The sequence below is a fragment of the Aethalodelphis obliquidens genome, unplaced genomic scaffold (genome assembly GCF_003676395.1).
Source record: "Aethalodelphis obliquidens isolate GAN/ISIS:26980383/991018 unplaced genomic scaffold, ASM367639v1 scaffold97, whole genome shotgun sequence".
Classification (NCBI taxonomy): domain Eukaryota; kingdom Metazoa; phylum Chordata; class Mammalia; order Artiodactyla; family Delphinidae; genus Aethalodelphis; species Aethalodelphis obliquidens.
Window position 1 is genome coordinate 1,025,030 of NW_020838041.1, and position 22,933 is coordinate 1,047,962.

At 35.5% G+C, this 22,933-nt stretch overlaps 1 long non-coding RNA gene across 1 annotated transcript in view; it reads left to right on the forward strand.

The window, feature by feature from the left end:
* LOC113614450 (uncharacterized) overlaps nucleotides 1-22,933 on the forward strand; it is a 155,582-nt gene that overhangs the window by 61,265 nt on the left and 71,384 nt on the right. The window lies entirely within an intron of this gene.

Genomic DNA, 22,933 nt, shown 5'->3' on the forward strand with positions numbered 1-22,933 from the left:
GATTCCAGGAGATCTTGGGTGGGGAAATTCTAAGTCTTTCCATTTTCCTTTTTCTGTAGTAAAATTTAAAAGAAAACTAGAGCAACAAAATAAATACAGTGCTTCTGATAATTCATATTCTTGCAAATAAAGTTGTGTGTCACTCTAACAGGTATAAAACTGTGACTGGCTGAGGGCAGAGGGACAGGGAATAGAGAGAAGGGCAGGGAAGGTATGACTATCATCTGTGTTCTTGAGACCAGGTTTGCGATTGATGACTGTAACAGCTACGCATGATTTCCTCATAATATTGCATATATAATAACTAGAATTTTCTTTTATTAACCTTTCCCCTATCCTTTTATGTAGTGGTTGCTTTTAGTGGCAAACTTAGTTTTTGTGTTACAGAATATTCAGATGGGTGTATGAGTGAATTAGAAGAGGAATAACATCGTCCAGAGATGGGTGGGAGTGGTAACTCTTGGAACTTTGTATCTTCTCTTTGGGGGGAGATGAGAGCGTTTTCGTCTTTAGGATCATTGCATCTTGTTAGGAAGATGTATGCAGTTGTTGTTGCTCTACAGAGGTCTAAATAAAGGTGAGAGAATACATAGGGATGCTGAGGACCCAAAAGAGTAGATTTTGCTAGTTAGCTACCTATTGTGCCTTAGGACCAAGCTTACCCTTACATACTTTACTTTTTGACACTGGGGTTGGGATTCTATAAGTTACATTTTCCAGACTACTTTGTAAACCTCTTTCCAGTTGATTTTTGCAAATGGTGGTCAACTGAGGGCAGGCGGGAGGGAGAGAAAATAGGAAGAAGGATTTATGTTCTGTTCTGAGCTCTGTCAGATTTCTGCAGGCAGTCAAGGACATCTATGGCTTTAGTCTCCAACTTCATTGCACCCTCATTACCAGTCGTGCCAGGCCCCTTCCGAGTTCCAGAGCCAGCTGGGCACTCAGCTTTTGGTGGTCCATGCACCAGCTACACAGCATCCTCACCCCCATGGAAAGCTGAGCACCACCTATGCTGTGCTGCCCGCAGAGGTCTGAGTGCCCACCACGAGCTGGCACAATTCTGTTAGCTCCACCTCTCCTAATGGTGACCAAGGCTTCCTGCAGTTACTAATGTCTGAGTTAGCTGAGCTGCAGGGGTAGTAACTGCTTCCTGGAGATACTAATAACTGGTGACCTCAGCATCCTAACCCTTTTAGCCTTTCAACCCTTAGTAGTCAATTCCCTGTATTAAATCCTACTTGCTTGAAATTTCTACTCTACTTTCCGTCTCAATTTTTTACTTCAGGGGGCTAATCCCTGGCTGGTACGCTACTTGAGGACAGGCATTAGCTCTGTTTAATGTTTAATTCTTGGCACTTAGCCCAGTACTTGACACATAACATTGCTGAATAAATGCAAAAAGTGAGGCGTCACAAGTTTTCAAAGCACTGCCAGATAGATGAGGGGATAAGGTTTTCCAGCATTTTGTCTGGTTTTACTAGAAATTAAGGAGAAGATTTCAATTCAACCTAAGGAGCAAATTTCTATTTCCATTAGCAGAATAAACTACCTAAAAATCACCAAATTGCCCATCACTGATATAATTGAAGCAGAAGTTAAGTGACCCTTTGTCAGGGATGCTATAGAGGGCAATTCCTCAAATGTGTTGAAGATTAGAAAACATCATGTTTGGATTACATTCTAGACTAAGATTCTATGATCCTTGTTTATGAAATATATCCTAATTCAACTCCAGTATGCTCTTTCTCTTGATAACAGTGCTGACACTGTTACAGCACAGGAATATGATAATCATTTATATATTTGTAGAGTGCTTTACCATTTGCAAAATGCCTTATATTCATTTTCTTTAAATTTTACTAGTTTTCTGTGAGGTATAAAGAACAGTAATTACATGTTACAGATGAGAAGACTGAGGTTCTGAAGGTACAACTCATCCCTTGTTTGTTTACCTTAAAAAAGGTCAAGATCGCAACTAGAGCTTTGTGTTTGGACTCTAAACTCTGTCCCTATGGGTGGGTAGGGGTGTGTGTGTGTGTGTGTGTGTGCATGTGTGTGTGTGTGTGTGTGTGTGTGTGTGTGTGTGAGAGAGAGAAGAGATTAGAGCCAGAACGCACCGAGATAGAATTTGAAACTTCTGGATCCCTAGAGGCTTTGAACATTGATTTGTAAAAAATTTTTAATGTCACTTTCCAAACCATTATTCCTGTTTTCCGGTACAATATACATTTTAAGATCTAGCCATTTGCCCAGAATTCCAAGAACAGCTGAGTTTTTGTTTAAAGAATGTTTTACTAAAAAGCAAATTTCATACTCCATACTTGTGGAGTATCTGTTTTTGAAATATTGAGGTTAGGACTATTCCTGGTTTTTGACCTTTCTTCTGCCTTTGTCTCAGTGGTTCTCTGAATTTCGTTTTACATCTGAGAGCTAAATGGTATAACCCTCTGATGATTCTGTGTGTGCAAAAACAAAGGAATGACACCAAGCAAATATTTCTGCTAAAATGCAGAGGCTATGGAAGCATGCTTTGGCACAAGTATCTTCAGAAGTCAGACTTTTATGCCCTTCCCAAACAGTGTGGCATTTAAACACTGAATGCACACAAGCACTTAGTGTTCATTAAAATTAGTAACAGAAAACACAGAGCTTTGGAAGTCTGCTCAATGCTGAACTCAACACTAGGAGTTTAATATGCACTTGAACTAGGAAAGATACCAGAAAATGTAGTTTTAGGCCCAAGAGACATCTTGTAGGTTAATAAATATTCCCTCTGGTTCAGAGATACCCTCCTAAATTTAAACATTGAACTAGATAAAATTATATTTGTGTATTTCCCTTGGCATTAAACAAATATAAGCATACACCTCTATTCTATAACTTTTTCTTTAACATGTGTTAGAATTAATAAGCACTGATGTCAGGAAATAAACCAGTAGGCCCAAATCTATATTCCACTTGGTTAATATTTGAAACTGCTTCTCGTCACTGTTCACAGTGATGTAACAAATATATGAGGTATTGCTTGTCCCCCTGGGGCCTCTCTCTGCTACTGTTAGTAGTAGGATGATAGGCTACTACTAAGAGGGAAATGGGTCCCAGGAATGTTTAGTCAGTGACTGGACCAAATCCATGGAGTTATTAAATGGTGGAGCAGGAATTAAAACCGAAGGCTTGAGAGGTCTCCAATAACTTTTGAGTTATTCTGCCATACTCAAGTTCTTCCATCTGTTTTCTTAAATTACCAGCAAGTATTCATTGCCTCTTCCCATTGAAAAGTAACTGATTTTGGCCGTTTGCCCTGGGTAACACATGAGTTATCGTTCTTTCTAATTCTTTCCATTTTGGAACTACCTTTAGGCTATTCTTGTTTCAACTCAAAAATATTTATTGAGTGCCTACTCTTTTTGACACTAAGGGTACACTAGTGGATAAAATAGATCAAAGAGAGGGAGACAGGCCAAGCTGGTGGAGCAGGAAGCCCCTGAGCTCACCTCCTCCCACGGACACACCAAAACTACAACTATTTACAGAGCAACTATCAATGAGAGTCACACGAAGACTAGCAGAAAAGACCTTCTACAGCTAAAGATATTAAGAAGAAACCACAAGGAGATGGGTAGGAGGGGCGGAGATGTAGTACAGTCAAGACCCACACCTCTGGGTTGGTGACCCACAAATGAGAGGCTAATCACAATTGCAGAGGTTCCTTCAAGGACCGAGGGGTATGAACCCCACATTGGGCTCTCCAGCCAGGAGGTCCTGCACTAGGAAGACAAGCCCCCAGAGCACATGGGGCCAGCAGGGCTTGCTTTTGGGAGACCCAGAGGGCTGTGGGAAATAAAGAGACTCCAATCTTAAAGGTGCACAAAAATCTCATGCACTCTGAGATCCAAGGTAGATGCAGTAATGTGAAGGGAGCTTGGGTCAGACACATTTGTTGATCTTAGAGAGCCTCCCAGAGAGGCAGGAGGCAACTGGGACTCAGCTGGGGGGCCAGGGTCCTGGTGGCAGCCATTTTGGGGAGCTTTGTCTACCACGAGGACACTGGGGCTGGCAAGTACTATTTTGGAATCCTGCCTCTAGCTTATTAGGTATATGTCATAAGCATGGTATATCTTTCAATTTGTGTAGCCTTCGATTTCTGAGTACAGGTCTTTTACCTTCTTAGTTAGATTTATTCCTAGACCTGTAGTCAGAAATTGAAGGCTGCACAAATTGAAAGATATATCACACTTATGGATTGGAAGAATTAATAATGTTAAAATGATCATAGTACCCAAGGCAAACTACAGATGCAGTCTCTTTTAAATAACAAGCATTTTTCACAGAACAAGAACAAATGATTCTAAAATTTGTGTGGAACCATAAAAGATCTCCGACAGCCAAAACACTCTTGAGAATTAAGAACAAAGCTGGAGGTATCATGCTCCCTGATTTCAAACTATACTACAGCTAAAGTAATCAAAACGGTATGGTAGTGGCAGAAAAACAGACACATAGATCAATGGAACAGAACAGAGAGTCCAAAAAGGAACCCAAACTTATATGGGGCAATTAACCTATGACAAAGGAGGCAAGAATATACAATGGGGAAAAGACAGCCTCTTCAATAAATGGTGTTGGGAAAACTGGGCTACTTTATCACACCGTATACAAAAATAAACTCAAATGGGATAAAGACTTAAATGTAGACCTGAAACCATAAAACTTCTAAAAGAAAAGAGGCAGTGTGCTATTTGACATCAGTCTTAGCAATATGTTTTGGATATGTCTCCTCAGGCAAGGGAAGCAAAGCAAAAATGAACAAGGGGGATTACATCAAACTAAAAAATTTTAAACCGTGAAACTATGAACAAAACAAAGAGGCCAACTACTGAATGGGAGAAGATATTTGCAAATGATATATCTGATAAGGGGTTAATATCCAGAATATATAAAGGACTCATACAACTCAACATTAAAAAAAAATTAAAAATTGGATAGGGAACCTGAATAGATATTTTTTTCAAAGAAGAAAGGAATGGCCAAAGGGCACATGAAAAGATGGTCAACATCACTATCATCAGGGAAATGCAAATCAAAATCACGAGATATCACCTCACACCTATCAGAATGGTTATCATCAAAAAGACAACAATTAACAAGTATTGGCGAGGATGAAGAGAAAAGGGAACCCTGGTGCACGGTTGGTGGAAAAGTAAATTTGTGCAGCCACTATGGAAAACAGTATGGAGGTTCCTCGAAAAATTAAAACTAGAACTGCCATATAATCTAGGTATTTTCCTCCTGCATATTCAGTCAAAGAAAACAAACACTAATTCAAAGAGATAGATGCATCCCTATGTTTATTGTAGCATTATTTAAAATAGCCAAGATATGGAAGTAACCTAAATGCCCATCATTAGATGAATGGATAAAGAAGATGTGGTATATATTACAGTAGAATAGTATTCAGTCATAAAAAAAGAATGAAATTGTGCCACTTGTAACAACATGGATGGACCTAGAGGATATTATGCTTAGTGAACATAAGTCAGAGAAAAACAAATACTGTATGATTTCACTTATATGTGGAATCTTAAATGAGCAAACAGAAACAGTCATAGATACAGAGAACAAACAAGTGGTTGCCAGAGGGGAAGGGGGTGGGGGGCTTAGAGAAATAGGTGAGGGAAATTAAGAGGTACAAACTTCCAGTTATCAAATCAATTAGTCATGGGTATGAAATGTACAATGTGGGAATATAGTCAATAATTATGTAATATCTTTTTAATCTAAGATAAAAAGATTGCTATACAAGCAGGTTAGAGGTAAACTGCCATGAGAGGGATATGCTTTGTAATCTTTTCTAAACATTTTGACCATAGAACTCTTTTAACATGCAGCGATTATTAAGATTAATTTGCAAGGCATACACTTTGAGAAATGCTGTTCTGTGTTTTATACTTTCTGGTAACACACAGTGTCATCCCTAAATGCAGCTCCAGTCCCAGCATTAGCACACCTCACTGAGCAAAGAACCACTGTAAAGTCCTTACCTGACTTCTACAATTCCTGTAGAAGGCAACTGGCTTTTGAGTGCACATGATAGCTAATATCAGTGGGAATTTCACATGTGAGAAATCAGCTGAGAACTGGTTCACTCACTTTTCCAGTCTTCAAACCGAAACTGATGACAGCTATTTTTTACTCTGTCTACATGGTTCTCTGGAGTAAATATAATAGTGATAGAGATAGGAATAAAGTCTAAAACAGGAGACCGTGGGACATTGGGTGCCCTATTGGCATTCCCCATCCATCTCCTTCATGCATTCTCTTCCTATTTCTAATTTAGTCTTAAAGAGGATGCCCTACTATTTTTCAAGGATGAGGCTCCATCTCCTTTAACCATGAGACATTTATTTGCTTTTTGTAATTTTTCTGATCTTTGCAACACTTAAGCCATGCTTAGTTCGGTACGCCCCTCTTTCTTATTATCAAAATAATGCTTCAAAAGATACATTTATCAGATAGAAAATAAGGACAATATGGCCCAAATCATGGGCAACATTCTTTACAATGTATGCATGGAGCAATGCATAAATAACATTCCTATTTGCAGCCAAAGAAGTTGAGTGACAGAGGACTTAAAGGACTTACTTTAGGTCAAGCAGAAGTCAGTAAATGAATACCTGACTTAGTAAAATGGAGGGTTGTGTTATATAGTACAAAATGATTAGTAATTCACCCTGTGTCCTGCTATAGCCACACCCGAGCTCCCAACACCAACCAGATAGAGAGTTAGAATATTAAATAATGACATGTAATATAAAAGTGAGGCTTAAGATAGGTGTTCCAATGGGTCATTCCCTTCTCTGCTTTAAAATCTATATATGACCCTGATTCAATTTGTTGTTCTTAAGGCAGACAGTGGAGCCAGGAAATAACCATATTTAAAGGAAACTGTGTCCCACAGGCAGAGAAAAGGGAGGATGTTCAAGGGGTGCAGACCTTGGCAGCATGAGGAAAGCATCTCTGGGAAAGAACGGGTGGTTCAGAAGGTATGTAGCAGAGCTCAGGCAGCATTGTGAGCACTTCGGGCACCGTTTGCCATTCTAAGCTCTTAGGATCCTTAACCAACACCGAGTATTACAAAACCGGAGTCCAATTGTAAAGTGAAAAGTTTAGGATTCATTTGGCTTTGTATTGTTTCTCAAAATGGAAAAGCCAAGCTTCTAACGTACATAGCAGCACAGTGATAATTCATTATCAACTCTTTCTCTATTATACTGTGTGGCCATTTTGCATTTTAATGTTTTAGTTTTATTCATGCATCCAGTCTGTTGAATTAAAGACCTTTAACGTCTTAGAAGGAAACGTGTGGAATCCAGATCTACTTAACCGTCTGTGAAAGCAGGAACATACACTGCAGAAAAAGTCTATCAATATAGATACATGTCTTCTCCTTTAGATTTATGAATAAATCACTGATATCAATAATACAAATATCTTCACAACAATATTTACTTAGCAAGATTTAGTTCTACTTGTGAAATTCTACCAAAAGATCCTCTTGGGGAAGGTTTTGAAAATTATTTCTTATGAGGAATCTCTAATAAAAGCAAAACTTTGTAGGATGAAAGGCAGTTTTGGTCACTAAATTTCTTATGGATGTGTTTTTTCTCTGGTTTAACTCCATGTGCTAAACAGAATAATGACCCTCTAAAGATGTCTATGTACTAATCCCCAGAGGTTTGATTTTGGTATGTTACATGGCACAGGGGAATTGAGGTAGCAGCTGGATTAAGGTGGCTAATCAGCTGAATTTAATACAGGTGGATTTTACTGGACTATCCACCTGGGCCCAATGTAATCACAGGGGTCCTTAAATGTGGAAGAGAGGCAGGTGAAGAGGTCAGAGTGGTGAGATGTGAGAAGGACTCAACCTACTGTTGCTGGCTTTAAAGATGAAGAAAGGGGGTCATGAGCAAAGGAATGTGGGCAGCCTCTGGAAGCTGGAAAGAACAAGTAAATGAATAAAATGCAACTCTGCAGTCACCTTAATATTAGCCTAACGAGACCTGTTTCTGTCTTCTGACCTCCAGAATTGTAAGATAATAAACGTGTGTGCTTTTTAATTGAAGTATAATTGGCAAAAAAAGTTGTATTAGTTTCGGAGTACACTGTAATAGTTCCACATTTATATCAATACATTACGAGACGATCACTATGATAAGTCTAGTATCATCTGTCACCATTTAAAGTTATGACCGTATTATTGACTATATTCCCTATTCTGTATTTTACATTCCCATGACTTATTTATTTTATAACTGGAAGTTTGTGCCTCTTAATCCCCTTCACCTATTTTGCCCAAGCCTGCCCCTTCCTTTGTTTGTTTGTTCTCTGTACCTATTAATCTGTTTAACCTATTAAATAGGTTAATCTATTAACCTATTAATCTGTTTCATTTTATTTGTTTTTAAAATTGCACATATAAGTGAAATCATATGGTATTTGTCTTTCTCTGTCTGCCTTATTTCACTTAGCATAATACCTTCTAGGTCCATCCATGTTGTTGCAGAAGGCAAGATTTCATTCGTTTTTATGGTTGAGTAATATCCCATTTTGTGTGTGTGTGTATGTATTACATCTTCTTTATCCATTCATCTATCAGTGGGCACTTAGGTTGCTTCCATATCTTGGCTATAGTAAATAATGCTGCAATGAACATTGGGGTGCATACCTTTTCAAATTAATATTTTTGTTTTCTTTGGGGAAACACCCAGGAGTGGAGTTGCTGGATTGCATGGTAGTTCTACTTTTATTTTGGCGGGAACCTCCATACTGTTTTCCATAGTGGCTGCACCAATTTATATTCCTACCAACAGTGCAAGAGTGTTCCTTCTTCTCCACACCCTCATTAACACTTGTTATTTATCTTTTTGATAATAGCCACTCTGACTGGTGTGAGGTGATATCTCTTTGTAGTTTTGATTTGAATTTCCTTGATTAGTGATGTTGAACATCTTTTCACGTGCCTGTTGGCCATCTCTACGTCTTTGGAAAAACATTGGTTCTGGTCCTCTGCCCATTTTTTATAGATTGATTTTTTGAGTATTAGGTTCTATGAGTTCTTTGTATATTTTGGATATTAACCTCTTATTAGATATATTTGCAAATATTTTTTCCCATTCAGTAAGTGGCCTTTGTTTTGTTGCTGTTTTCCTTCTCTATGCAAAAGCTTTTTAGTTTGATGTAATCCCATTTGGTTTTTGTGAGTTTTTTTGCTTTCATGGCCCTTGACTGATGAGTCAAATTCAAATAAATATCACTAAGACTGATGTCAATGAGCATACTGCCTGTGCTTTCTTCTAGGAGTTTTATGGTTTCAGGTCTTACATTCAAGTCTTTAATCTACTTTGAGTTTATTTTTTTATATAGTGTGAGATAATGGTCCAGATTCATTCTTATGTATGTAGCTGCCAGTTTTCACAACACCATTTATTGAAGAGGCTGTCTTTTCCCCATTGCATATTCTTGCTTCCTGTGTCATAGATTAATTGTCCATATAAGTGAGAGTTCATCTCTGTGATCTCTATTCTGTTCCATTGATCTATGAGTCTGTTTTTGTGGCAGCACCATATTGTTTTGACTACTATAGCTTTGTAATATAGCTTGAGGTCAGGATGCATGATACCTCCAGTTGTGTACTTCTTTCTCAAGATTATTTTGGCTATTTGGGGTGTTTTGTTTAGGATTATTGGTTTCAATTCTGTGAAAAATGCTTTTGGTATTCTGACAGGGATTGCATTGACTCTGTATTTGCTTGGTGCAGTATAAACATTTTAACAATATTAATTCTTCCAATACATTAGCACAGTACATATTTCCATTTATTTGTGTCATCTTTGATTCCTTTCATCAAAATCTTATTGTTTTCTGAGTATAGGTCTTTCACCTCCTTAAATTTATTCTGAGGTATTTTATTCTTTTGAATGTAATTGTAAATAGAATTGTTTTCCTAATTTCCTTTTTTGATAGTTATTAGTGTATAGAAATGTAACCCATTTCTGTGAATTAATTTTGTACTCAAACTTTACTGAATTAATTTATTAGTTCTAATAGTTTTTTGGTGGAGTCTTTAGGGTTTCCTATATATAGTATCATGTCATCTGCAAACAGTGTCAGTTTTACTTCTTCCCTTCCAATTTGGATGTTTTTTATTTTCTTTTATGACCACTGTGTCTAGGACTTCCAATAATATGTTAAATAGAAGTGGTAAGAGTAGGCATCCTTGTCTTATTCCTGATTTTAGAGGAAAACCTTTCAGTTTTTCATCATCGAGTATGATGTTAGCTGTGGGTTTGTCAAAAATGGCCTTTATTATGCTGAGATACGTTCCCTCTATATTAAGGGATATATTAAGGGATGATGAGAATTTTTATCATAAATGGTATTGAATTTTGTGAAATGCTTTTTCTGCATCTATTGAGATGATCATATGATTTTTGTCATTCATTTTGTTAATCTGGTGTATCACGTTGATTGATATGCAGATGTTCAACTCTCCTTGCACTCCTGAAATAAATCCCACTTGATCATGGTGTATGATTCTTTTAATATTACTGAATTCAGTTTGCTAATATTTGTTTAGGACTTTTGCATCTGATTACCAATTCAATTTCATTACTAGTTAAAGATCTATTCAGATTTTCTATTTCTCCCTGACTCAGTCTTAGAAGATTGTATGTTTCTAGGACTTCATCCCATTTCTTCTACATTTTCTAAATTGTTGGCATATAATTGTTTGTAGTAGTCTCATGATCTTTGTATTTCTGTGGCAGTGGTTGTAACTTCTCTTTCATTTCTGATCTCATTTATTTAGTCTCTTTCTCTTTTTTTTTTTTTTTCCCCTTGATGTGTCTGGTTAAAGTTCTCCCAATTTTGCTTATCTTTTCAAAGAAACATCTCTTAGTTTCATTGACCTTTTCTATTGTTTTTTTTTAGTCTCTATTTCATTTATTTCCATTCTGATATTTATTATTTCCTTCCTTCTACTAACTTTGGGCTTTGTTTTTTATTCTTTTTCTAGTTCCTTTAAATATAAACTTAGATGGTTTATTTGAGATTTTTCTTGTTTATTGAAGTAGGCTTGTATTACCATAAAATTCCCTGTTTGAACTGCTTTTGCTGTGTCCCACATACATTGGAATGTTTTGTTTTCATTTTTCTTCAGGCATTTTTTTTTTCTTTGCGGTACGTGGGCCTCTCATTGTTGTGGCCTCTCCCGTTGCGGAGCACAGGCTCCGGATGCGCAGGCTCAGTGGGCGTGGCTCATGGGTCTAGCCACGCTGTGGCATGTGGGATCTTCCCAGACTGGGGCACGAACCCATGTTCCCTGCATCAGCAGGCAGACTCTCAATCACTGCGCCACCAGGGAAGCCCATCTTCAGGCATTTAAAAATTTCCTCTTTGATTTATTTGTCAATTCATTGATTATTTAGTAGTATATCATTTAGCCTCCACATGTTTGTGTTTGTCTCCAGTTTTCTACTTATAGCTGTTTTCCAGTTTCATACTGTTATGGTCAGAAAAGATGCTTGATATAATTTTAATCTTTTAAAATTTATTGAGGATTGTTTTGTGACCTAACATTTGATCTATACTGGATAATGTTCCATGTGCACTTGAAAAGAATGTGTATTCTGGTGTTTTGGGATGGAATGTTCTGTATATATCAGTTAAGTTCATTTGGTCTAATACATCATCTAAGGCCAGTGTTCCCTTATTGATTACCTGTCTCGATAATCTATCCATTGTAAGTGAGGTATTTAAGTCCCCTACTATTGTTGTGTTGCTTTCCATTTCTCTTTTTATGTCTGTTAATATTTGTTTTATGTGTGTAGGTTCTCTGATGTCCAGTGAATAAATATTTACAATTGTGATATCTTATTTTTGGATTGATCCCTTTATCAATATGTAACATCCTTCTATGTCTCTTCTTACAGTCTTTGTTTTAAAGTCTATTTTGTCTAAGTATTAATAGTCCAGCTTTCTTTTTGCTTCCATTTTCATTGAATATCTTTTCACATACTTTTATTTTCAGTCTGTATGTGTCTGTAGGTCTATAGTGAGTCTCTTTTAGGCAGCATATATGTGGGTCATGTTTTTTTTTTTAATCCAGTTAGCCACCCTGTGTCTTTTAGAGCATTTATTCCATTTACACTTAATGTACACTTAATGTAATTTTTGATATATATGTACTTATTGCCATTTTGTTAACTGTTTTCTGGTTATTTTTGTAGTTTTCTCTGTTCCTTTTTTCTTCTCTTGCTCTTTCCTTTTGTGATTTTTGTGATTTAATGACTTTCTTTAATATTATATTTGAATTTCTTTCTCCTTATTTTTTATGTATCTATTATAGGTTTTTGGTTTATGGTTGCCATGAGGTTCATGTATAATGACCTATGTATATATTAGCCTATTTTAACCTTAAGTTTGAACACATTTTAAAAACACTAGATTTTTACATCTCCCTCCATGTTTTACATTTTTTGATGTTATAGTTTACATGTTTTTGTTTTGTGTATCCCTTAACTAATTATTATAGTTATACTTGATTTTACTACTTTTGTCTCTTAACCTTATATTAGCTTTGTAAGTGGTTGATCCACTACCTTTATTGTCTGTTTGCTTTTACCAGTGAGATTTTCCCTTTCATATATTTTCTTGTTTCTGATTATGGCCTCTTTTTTCCTGCTTAAAGAAGACCCTTTAACATTTCTTGTATAGCTGATTTAGTGGTGATCAAATCCTTAGCTATGTTCCTCAGGAAAGTACCTTATATTTCCTTTAACTCTGTATGATAACCTTTCTGGGTAGACTACTTTTGTTTGTGTTTTTCCTTTCAGCACTTTGAATATATTGTGCCATTCCCTTCTAGTCTGTAAAGTTTCTGCTTAAAAATCAGCTGATCATCTTATGGGGGTTTCCTTGTACCTAACTAGTTGTTTTTCTCTTGCTGCTTTTAAGAATATCTATGTTTAACTTTGAAATTTTAATTTTAATGTGTCTTGTAGTGGATCACCTTGAGGATCCGCTTATTTGGGACTCTGTGCTTCCTAGGCTTGGCTATCTGTTTCCTTTACCAGGTTAGGGACATTTTAGGCCATTATTTCTTGAAATAAGTTTTGTGCACTTTTCCCTCTCTCTTCTCCTCTAAGAACCCTGTGATGAGAATGTTAGTATACTTGATGTTATTCCAGAGATCCTTTAAACTACCCCATTTTTTTCTTTTCTCTTTGCTGTTCAGTTTGGTTATTTCCACTTCCCTTTCTTCCAGATTGCTGATCCATTCTTCTGCATTTTCTAATCTGCTGTTGATCCCATGTAGTGCATTTTTCATTTCAGTTATTTTATTCTTCAACTCTAGGTGGTTCTTTTTTATATTTTTAACTCTTGGTTGAAGTTCTTACCATGTTTATCCATTTTTCCCCCAAGCTCAGTGACCATTATTTTAACCCCTTTATTAGGTAGATTAGTTATCTCCATTTTGTTTACTTCTTTTTTCTGAGGTTGTGTCTTGTTCTTTCACTTGGAACATATTTCTCTGTCACCTCATTTTGCCTAACTCTATGTTTATTTCTGTGTATTCAGTAGATCAGCTGCATCTCCTGTTCTTGAAGGAGTGGCTTATGTAGGTTTTCTGTGGGGCCCAGAAGAGCAATCCCCATGGTCACTAGAGTCAGGGGCACCAGGGGTGTCCCCTGAGTGGGTTGCATGCAAGCCCCCACCCTTTTGAAGTGGTGCTGTGGTTACTGCAGGTGCATTGGTGGGTGGGGCTGGCCCCCATCCTGTCTGGCAGTGAGGCCTGGCTTCAGGCACACTGGTGGGCAATAAATGCGTTCTTTTAAGCCACTAACTTTGTAGTAATTTGTTATGTCAGCCATAGAACACTAACTAAATACGTAATCTTCATAATGACATTGATTATAACTTTAAATAAAAGTCTATAATGGAGTGTTTCTTCATGAATAAAGATATGTATTTTATAAATAATGAAGTATTTCCTCATAATTAAATCCTATTTTGTGTAAGTTATAATTAAACTATCATATATAGACCTTTGACATTTTTTAATTTAAAAGTTTTGTGCACTCTGTAGTTCAATACTCTTCTTTTGGTTCAAAGAAGGTGAAATTTCCAAATTTTATGTCCTTTTATTACTAGTAAAATAAAAAACATTGTCCAGATCAAAGCTTATATTTCTCTCCTAGTAATATCAATTTCTATTTTCTCTGTCCTGAACTAATTGACCTACCTTCCCAGGAATGGAAAATGAGGCAAGGGAAACTTTGCAATGTTACAATTAAGATATTCATTCAATTTCTGAACTTTCATTCCATTTCTTAAAAAAGCAAGCCAGGAGTGGGAGATGAATTGGGCGATTGGGACTGACACATTATTGATACTATGTATAAAATAGATAACTGATGAGAGCCTAATGTATAGCACAGGGAACTCTACTCAGTGCTCTATGGTGACCTAAATGAGAAGGAAATCCAAAAAAAAGAGGGAACATATGTATACGTATAGCTGATTCACTTTGCTGTACAGCAAAAACTAATACAATATTGTAAAGCAACTATATTCCAATAAAAAAAAAGAGGAGGCAAAGATGGATTTATTTAGTTGTTTTTTCAATTCATGCTTTCAAAATATAATTACCTACAAAATCCTGTTTTGAACCCCAAAACTAACTTAAGAATCCCTTAAATATTTTTTTAATATTTTTATTTATTTTTATTTTTTTTATATCTTTATTGGAGTATAATTGCTTTACAATGTTGTGTTAGTTTCTGCTTTATAACAAAGTGAATCAGTTATACATATGTTCCCAAGAATCCCTTAAATATTGAGAATTGATTTTTTTGGATGCTGTGTTCACTAACAAATTTACTAACAAATAAATTGAGAAAGTGTTAACTGACAAAAGGCAATTTTTGGCTCAGATTTTCATCCTGCTTCCCCTGAGTCTAAGAAACTCAGGCCCATCATCTCCAGCTCTTGGATAAAATCCTACCAGTGCCAGGAGGGAGCAGCCCATAAAAAAGGCTGTGTCAGCAGTTCTAGTGATTCCTAAATTTGCCATAAAAAATCTACTGTAGGTTGAAACTTGACACACCAAAACCTCAGTCTGGGAGCAGTTTTATTTTTCTTCAATTTGGAGAAAAGCATCTCAATGGATTGAATTTCTAGAAACATTAGAAGTTAGGTGTTTCAAAGCTGTCTTGTGTTTTCTTATAAAAAAACGCCTTTCTTCTTTTAATTATAGAAAACAGGGACGATGCTATCAGTGTGGATCCCTCCCACCCAGCAAGGGCCATAGGTTGGCTTATTTATTGGGTAACTGGTGGCTATGAAAACACTCCACTGCTGTCTGTTAGTTAAAATAATGATTAAATGACATGAAGTTGCACTTTTCAAAGAAAGTCTTTTACTGTAAACCCTCCCATAACAAGGCCATTCAAAATCCTATCTGATAATCTGTGGCCAAATGAAAATAGCGTCTAAAATGAAACACAACAATGTTACTAACTTGAACTAAATGACAGGGGGCAAAGGCCAAACTGAATTAGTCTGAACTTGCAATCTTTTTAAAGAAATGAACATCATTAAGAGAGGAATTAAAGCTCAAAATAGGCAAGAAGATGAAAAGAGACAGTTGTTTTAAATGAATTCAAGACTCTAGGCCCACGCAGATTATACACCAGGATACGGAAAAAACCTGGATATGGAATTGCAAGACGGCTGTTTGTATCTGAATAAATGTGGAAGTTGCCAGAAGTGTTTAAAAGGGCCAGTGTCATACAGGCTTCAAAAAAGGAATAGATGGGTTTAGAAAATGACAGATCAGGAATAGGTTTTCTGTCTTCAGAAATATTAGAGAAAAAATTTAGCAAAGATTTGTGTGACCTTAGAAAATAACCAAAGGAAGAAAGCTCTACTCATTAAGAATCAGTATGAACAGTCCATCCACCTGCACCTCCACTCTGCCTTTCATCTCCAGCTCACCTGCTGCTCCTCTGCGTCCCCCATTTCTCTGAATGGACCATCATCCTCCGTTTCTAGGCTCAAAGCCAGGCCTTCCTTAGCTTCTCTTTGTCCATATTCAGATCAAATCGCTTCGAAGACACTTTGAGAGTTATATGATCCAGGGTCTTAGAGGACATTTTTTAGAATGTTTTAGGACAATTTTCTATTCTCTCTGTGAAAACCTTAAAGGCAACAATTTCTACATTTCACAAATTTTACTACGGGCATTTGAAAATGCTACTGTTATGCTAATTTTTTTCATGACCATTTGAAGCCGCCTTGGGTTTAGTTAAAAATCAACTTTTATTTTTCCTTTTGATTCTTTATGAACCTAAGAGAACAAGTAATCAACATTTCCCTCGTAAGAATCCTTTTTTTAAGGATGCCATCTACTAGGGTGCTCTTTTCTACTCCTTCCTTAACCTTCTGTGATCTTGCTCCTGTTCCCATCATTCTGATAAAACTGCTTTCTCAGCACTCACTTCACTTATGACTTCATTATTGCCAAATTTGGTACATTTTCAATCTTAATTTTTACTTTGACTTTTCTGTAATATTTGACACATTCTTGAAGTAATCATTAGCAAGTGCTTATCCTAGACTATTAACCTCAAATTATAACCTCTATGCGGGGGGGGACTACCTCTGTTTTTTTCATCAATGTACACCCAGTTTCTTATTTTAACATGTGGCAAGGTCTGAGTAATAATTGTTTAACAAATAAATTACATTCTTGACACTCACTTAAGCTCTAGTACTTCTGTACTTTTCAGTTGAACAACTCGCCATTGCGTTGAGTATACATATTACAATTTAATTAATGAATACTTGTCCCTTTCCAACCCAGTTTCTCTTCCTCAATTTATCATCTTATCCAATGACATAATCACACAGTCTATAAAATTTAAGACTAGTATTTAATTCATGACACAGAAACTTTACCTTCGCCAACAGTCTTTCATTCACCAGATCTTGCTGATATTTTACTATGTTCCCCTCCTTTCTAGTTTTATGGACATTTTAGACCACTAAAAACATTTTAGTTTCTATTCTACTAATCTACAAGGATGAAATCTATCCATTTATGAATAAACTAAAATTAAAGAAAATACAAATGAATCAGACAAAATTTTTACCACTTTTTATTTTGAACTGTAGAATAAAATAATCAAAATAAAACCAGAAAAAACAAAACCAAAAACAATCATCTATCTACCTTTGTCAATTTCTTTTTTTTAATTTAATCTTGGGTTTTTTAGATTTTTAAAAAAATTTTTAGTTTGTATTGGAGTATAGTTGATTAACAATGTTGTATTAGTTTCAGGTGTATAGCAAAGTGATTCAGTTATACATATACACATATCTATTCCTTTTCAAGAATTTGATAGAATTTGAAAAAATCTCATGTTGAAAACTCTAAGCCAATTTGACCTTTCACAGTTGCAGGTCCTTTGATAAATGTCAGTAGCCTGTGATAATTGGAAGCAAGTAGGGAGTATGTGGCCCCTTGCCCACACCCTTACCACCTGTTATGATGTTATAAATCCAAAGTCTAAGGATAAACTTGCTATGAATGCAAACATTTATTAGTAAACAGCCCCCCAAACAACCATAAGGCCAGTTCCAGGAGGTGGGCAAAGCCCTCTGCTTTCTGGCTTTTCAAGAATTCCAATAAGCACTTGGCAACAAAGGTTACTCCAAGGCGGAAGCAACATGATGCTTCTGGCAGGACCAGTGGACCTTTTCTTGTTCATCCTCTCTTCGGTGGAAGGAGCCAAAACCAGTTTTCTCTAAAGGTACTAGGTTGCTGAACTTGCTATTCTTATATTTTTTTCATCCAAAGATGTAGATACCTACACAATCTTCCCAGGCAATGACATGTCTTGAATACTTCTCAGTTGACCAATTATTTCTAATATCCTTTAATTAACAAGGCTTCTCATTCAGTCATTCATATTTAAAACAGTTGCCCTAGACTCCTCTGTGTTGTGGATTCCTGATTGCCAAGAGCAAACTATGCACCTTGTTGTGTCGATTCTGAATTAGGGTACTTTATATGCTAACAACTTATACAGATCCTCAGCTAGGGTACAGATTAAAGAAAACTTATACATCTATACATACTGTATATACTGAACTATTTTAAAGAGAAACAATAGACCATCATGTTCTAAAAAAGTTTTAAAAATATGATAATTAGGATTGCCACATTATTTATTAAAACCAGGATATTTAAAAAAACAGCAACAAATAGTAACTTGTAAGATCTCAGGGAAATTGTGTCTGGTCACTCTACATACAAAGGATAGTTCTTTAAATAACATTATATATGTAGTAGTATCTCATTTGATAAATTTTATTAATTTGGTTGTTTGTTTTCTTATTATTGAGTTGTAAGAGTTCTCTCTATAGTCTCAATTTAAGTCCTTTTTGAGCTATATTTACTATAAATGTTTTCTTCTGGTCTATGATTTGTATTATCCTTGTCTTAACAGTGTCTTTCTAAAAGGAGAAGTTTTTCATTGTGATGATGACCAATTTATCATTTTTTTAATTTTATAGTAATCATTTTGTGTCCCAAGAAATCTGTGCCTACTCCAAAATTATAAAGATTTTATCCTATGTTTCTTTTTAAAAGTTTTATGGTTTCAGCTTTCACATTGAGGTCTGTGGTCTATTCTAGTTAGTTTTGTGAAGGCATGAGGTAAGGGCCAAATATTTTTTCTCATGTGAATTAGTAGTTGTTCCAGCTTAATTTGTTGAAAAGACCTATTCTTTTCTCCATTAAATTACGTTGGCAACTTTGTTAAAATCAATATAAGTATCAATTTATTTTGGTACTCTCTACTCTGATCCATTGAGCTATACTTTATCTTACACCAATACCATACTGTTTTGATTACTGTAACTTTATTATAAATCATAAAATTAGAAGTGTAAATCCTCCAAATATGTTCCTTTTCTCTTTAAAAATTGTTTAAGCTATTTGAGGTCCTTCCAGTTGATTCTACAAAAACAAAAAAACCCTGAAATTATATTGAATCTAAGGATTAATTTGGAGAAACTGTACCTTAATAATATAATCTCCCAATGTCTAACCATGATACAGCTTGCCACTTCTTTAGGATTTCTTTAACTCCTCTCAGCAGTGTTTTATAGTTTTCAGTGTAGAGTTCTTATACTTCTTTCTTAATTTATCATTGAGAATTGTATGTTTTTGACTCTATTGTACATGGAATTATTGTATGCATTTAATTTTTTATTTGTTGATAGGATACAGAAAAACTGGCTTTTGTTTATTGACCATATATGCTGTGACCTTGCAAAATTCAGTTATTAGTTACAATAGCCCTTATGCAGATTTTCTACATACATGATCATGCTATATATAAATAATGAGAGTTGTACTACTTTCTTTCCAGTCTGAAAGCTTTTTCTTTTTCTTTTTCTTGTCTTACTGTTCAAGGGCATCCAGTGCAATGTTAAATAGCAGTTTTGAGGGACAGCATTCTTATTTTTCTTAATATTAGAGTTTCATCTTTAAATATGGGTTGTCTCTTGATTTTTATAGACTCTCCTTATGAGGTTGATGTAATTCCTTTCTTTATCTAGTTTACCAAGAGATATTATCTTAAATGGATGTTAAATTTTGTCAAATGCCCCTATATCCATTGAGATGGTTATGTTTCCTGTTCATTCTGTTAAATGTAAAGAATTACATTAATTTTTGTTTGTTTTTATCTATTCATTTATATTTTGCCTTTATTCTGATAAGGTGATAAAATACATTAATTATTGATTTTTTTTTTTTTTTTTTTTTTTTTTGTGGTACGCGGGCCTCTCACTGTTGTGGCCTCTCCCGTTGCGGAGCACAGGCTCCGGACTGCAGGCTCAGTGGCTATGGCTCACGAGCCCAGCTGCTCCATGGCATGTGGGATCTTCCCGGACCGGGGCACGAACCCACGTCCCCTGCATTGGCAGGTGGACCCTCAACCACTGCGCCACCAGGGAAGCCCTATTTTTTTAATGTTAATATTACATTAATGGGATAAATTCCATCTGGTCTTGATACCATAAATTGTGTTGCTAATATTTTATTAAGGATTTATGCAACTGTGTTCAGGAAGGATGTTGACCTCTAATTTTCTTTTCTTTTAATATATTTCTCTGGGTTTAATACTGGGATATATAGGGTTGAGAAATGTTTCCTTCTCCTCTACTCTCTGAAAGGGTTGCAGAAAGATTTGTATAATTTATTACTTAAATGTTTGATAAATTCACCAATGATTCCAACCTGGACCAGAAGTTATTTTTGAGAGGGTTTATATTATGAATTCAATTTTTTTTCTTAGGTATGAAGCTAGTCAGAATTTTTAATCTTCCAGTTTGGGTAATTTGTATCTTTCAAGAAATCCATTTATTTTATCTAAGTTGTCAAATTTATTGGCATAAATTTGGTCATAAAATCTCTTATCTTTACATGTCCATAGTATCTGTAGTGATGTCCTATCTTTTATTCCTGATATGGGAAGCAACATATGTTAGAACACTTGATATTGTTCCAGAGCTCACCAACACTCTATTAGTTATATTTTCCAGTTTTTTCCCCACCCCACTTCAGTTTGGATAATTTCTATTATAAAGTCTTTAAGTTAACTGATCTTTTCTTTTGAAATGTCTAATTTCCTAGTAATCCCATCCAGAATATTTTTTACTTCAGATTATTTTTTTTTCAGCTCTAAAAGTTTCATTTGGTTATTTTAAATCTTTCATTTTCCTCCTGATTATGTTAAATTTCTTTTAAATCCTTGAAATATATAAACATTCCTTTCATTATACTTGGGTCTGTTTCTAGTGACTGATTTTTCTCACATGTCTAGCAGTTTTGGATTAGATGGTTGACATTATGAATGTTATATTGTTGAAGATCTGTATGTTATTCTCTTTTAAAGATCTAGATAGGTTTTGTTTGTTTGGTAGGCATGTAACTTATTGTGGGTCACCCAAATTTTTTGAGGCTTATTTTTAAGCTCTATTAGGAAGGTTCTATAGTAGTCTGTAAAGATAGTTTAGCCCTATTAGGTTTACCTTTTTAAAACCTCTATTTAGTATTTGGCCACAGACTCAAGAGTTTCCTCCATGTGATTTTGGAATTTCCTTTTTATGTACTGCTTTCCTTTCTGGTGCTCTGCCTTTTAAATGCCAGCCATGTTGGCCTCCCCACACACTCATTACTCTGCTATATGCAACATGCTCTGCTTAGATCATGCTTCCTTGCATTGCACTGGAAAGTGCCTCCAGCCAGAAAGCCAGGGTAATATTAGGGCTTGTTTTTCCTCCCATCTTAGTAATCACACACTTGGGCTGCTTGTTGTTCAATGCCTGTAAACAATTGTTTCATATTGTTGACCTGAAACAATTAGACTGTCAGATATTTTTCCAGCAAAGATGGCTTTATTCGAGATCAGCAGAGAATTGCAATTTGGGATCTGCAAACATGGTGAGCCACCTGCAAGCCCCCACATGACAAGGTTAAGGAGATTGATTTTGTAGAGAGAAAAAGGAAGTCGGGAGGGCTATAGTAAACAAGTAGTCCATGGATTTTCATTGGCTGAGTTTTTGCAAGTAAGGAGTCTTTCTTCTTCCTGTTAGGCTCTGCTCTTGTCACAGAGTGTGAGAGCTTCCCCTTCTGGTCTCCCAACTCTATTTAATTGAGGTTTCTGTTTATTAATTTTTTAGAATATATAGTTCAATTTTCCAATCATTTCCTATCAGGCAAATCTGGTAACAGTTGCTCCATCATGACTAGAGGTGAAAGTTAAAATTATCTTTTAGAAATACATACTTTTAATGACACTATTATGAGGGAAATAAAATAATTTATAAATCTGTATGTTCATTTGCATACTAGTTTATTAATATGTACTCATAGAAAGGAGACAAGAAGCATGTATATAAAAAATAATGATTGTGGGGATTGGTAGTGAAATTTTTGTTGTCTTTAGTTTTATTTTGCAACTTTTCAATAGCCAATATGCCTTTATTTTTCAATTAGAAAGATGGGTTTTTTTATGGAAATGTAGTTGATTTACAGTTTTAGGTATACAGCAAAGTGATTCAGTTATATATAATTTTTCAGATTCTTTTCCATTATAGGTTATTACAAGATGTGGAATATAGTTCCCTGTGGTATACAGTAGGTCCTTGTTGTTTATCTGTTTTATACATGGTAGTTTGTATCTGTTAATCCCAAATTCCTAGTTTATTCCTCCCCCCCTTTCCATTTTGGTAGCCTTAAGTTTGTTTTCTATGTCTGTGAGTCTATTTCTGTTTTTTAAATAAGTTCATTTGTCTCATTATTTTAGATTCCACATACAAGTGATACCCTATGATATTGGTCTTTCTCTAACTTACTTCACTTAGAATGACAATCTCTAGAAAAATGTTATTTTAAAAGTTCTGTTTGATATAGAATATGGTATGGTCTTTCTGTATCATCCACTTTTTAGTAAGCATTATTGACATGACAAATAAATAAATAGATGCTTATGAATTTCAATTATTAAATTTAGGGAGTCTTTCTCTACACGCCACATTTGAAAAGTTGGGTCATTGTTAATTTAAGACTTAATAATGGTCATGGACTTCAGAGTTGACAGGAACTTCAAAAGCTCGTCTGGTTCAATCTCTGTAAGTAACTGATGTTTTATGAAGTAAAGTGATTTCGTGGAGGTTTGATAGTTAGTTAATAGCAGAATCAGGGCTAATTTCCATTGTAGGGTTTTTTGATACTACTCCAAGCTGCGTACTTCTTTGAAGAGGTCTGGAGGTAACTTATAGGTTAATAGGCCAT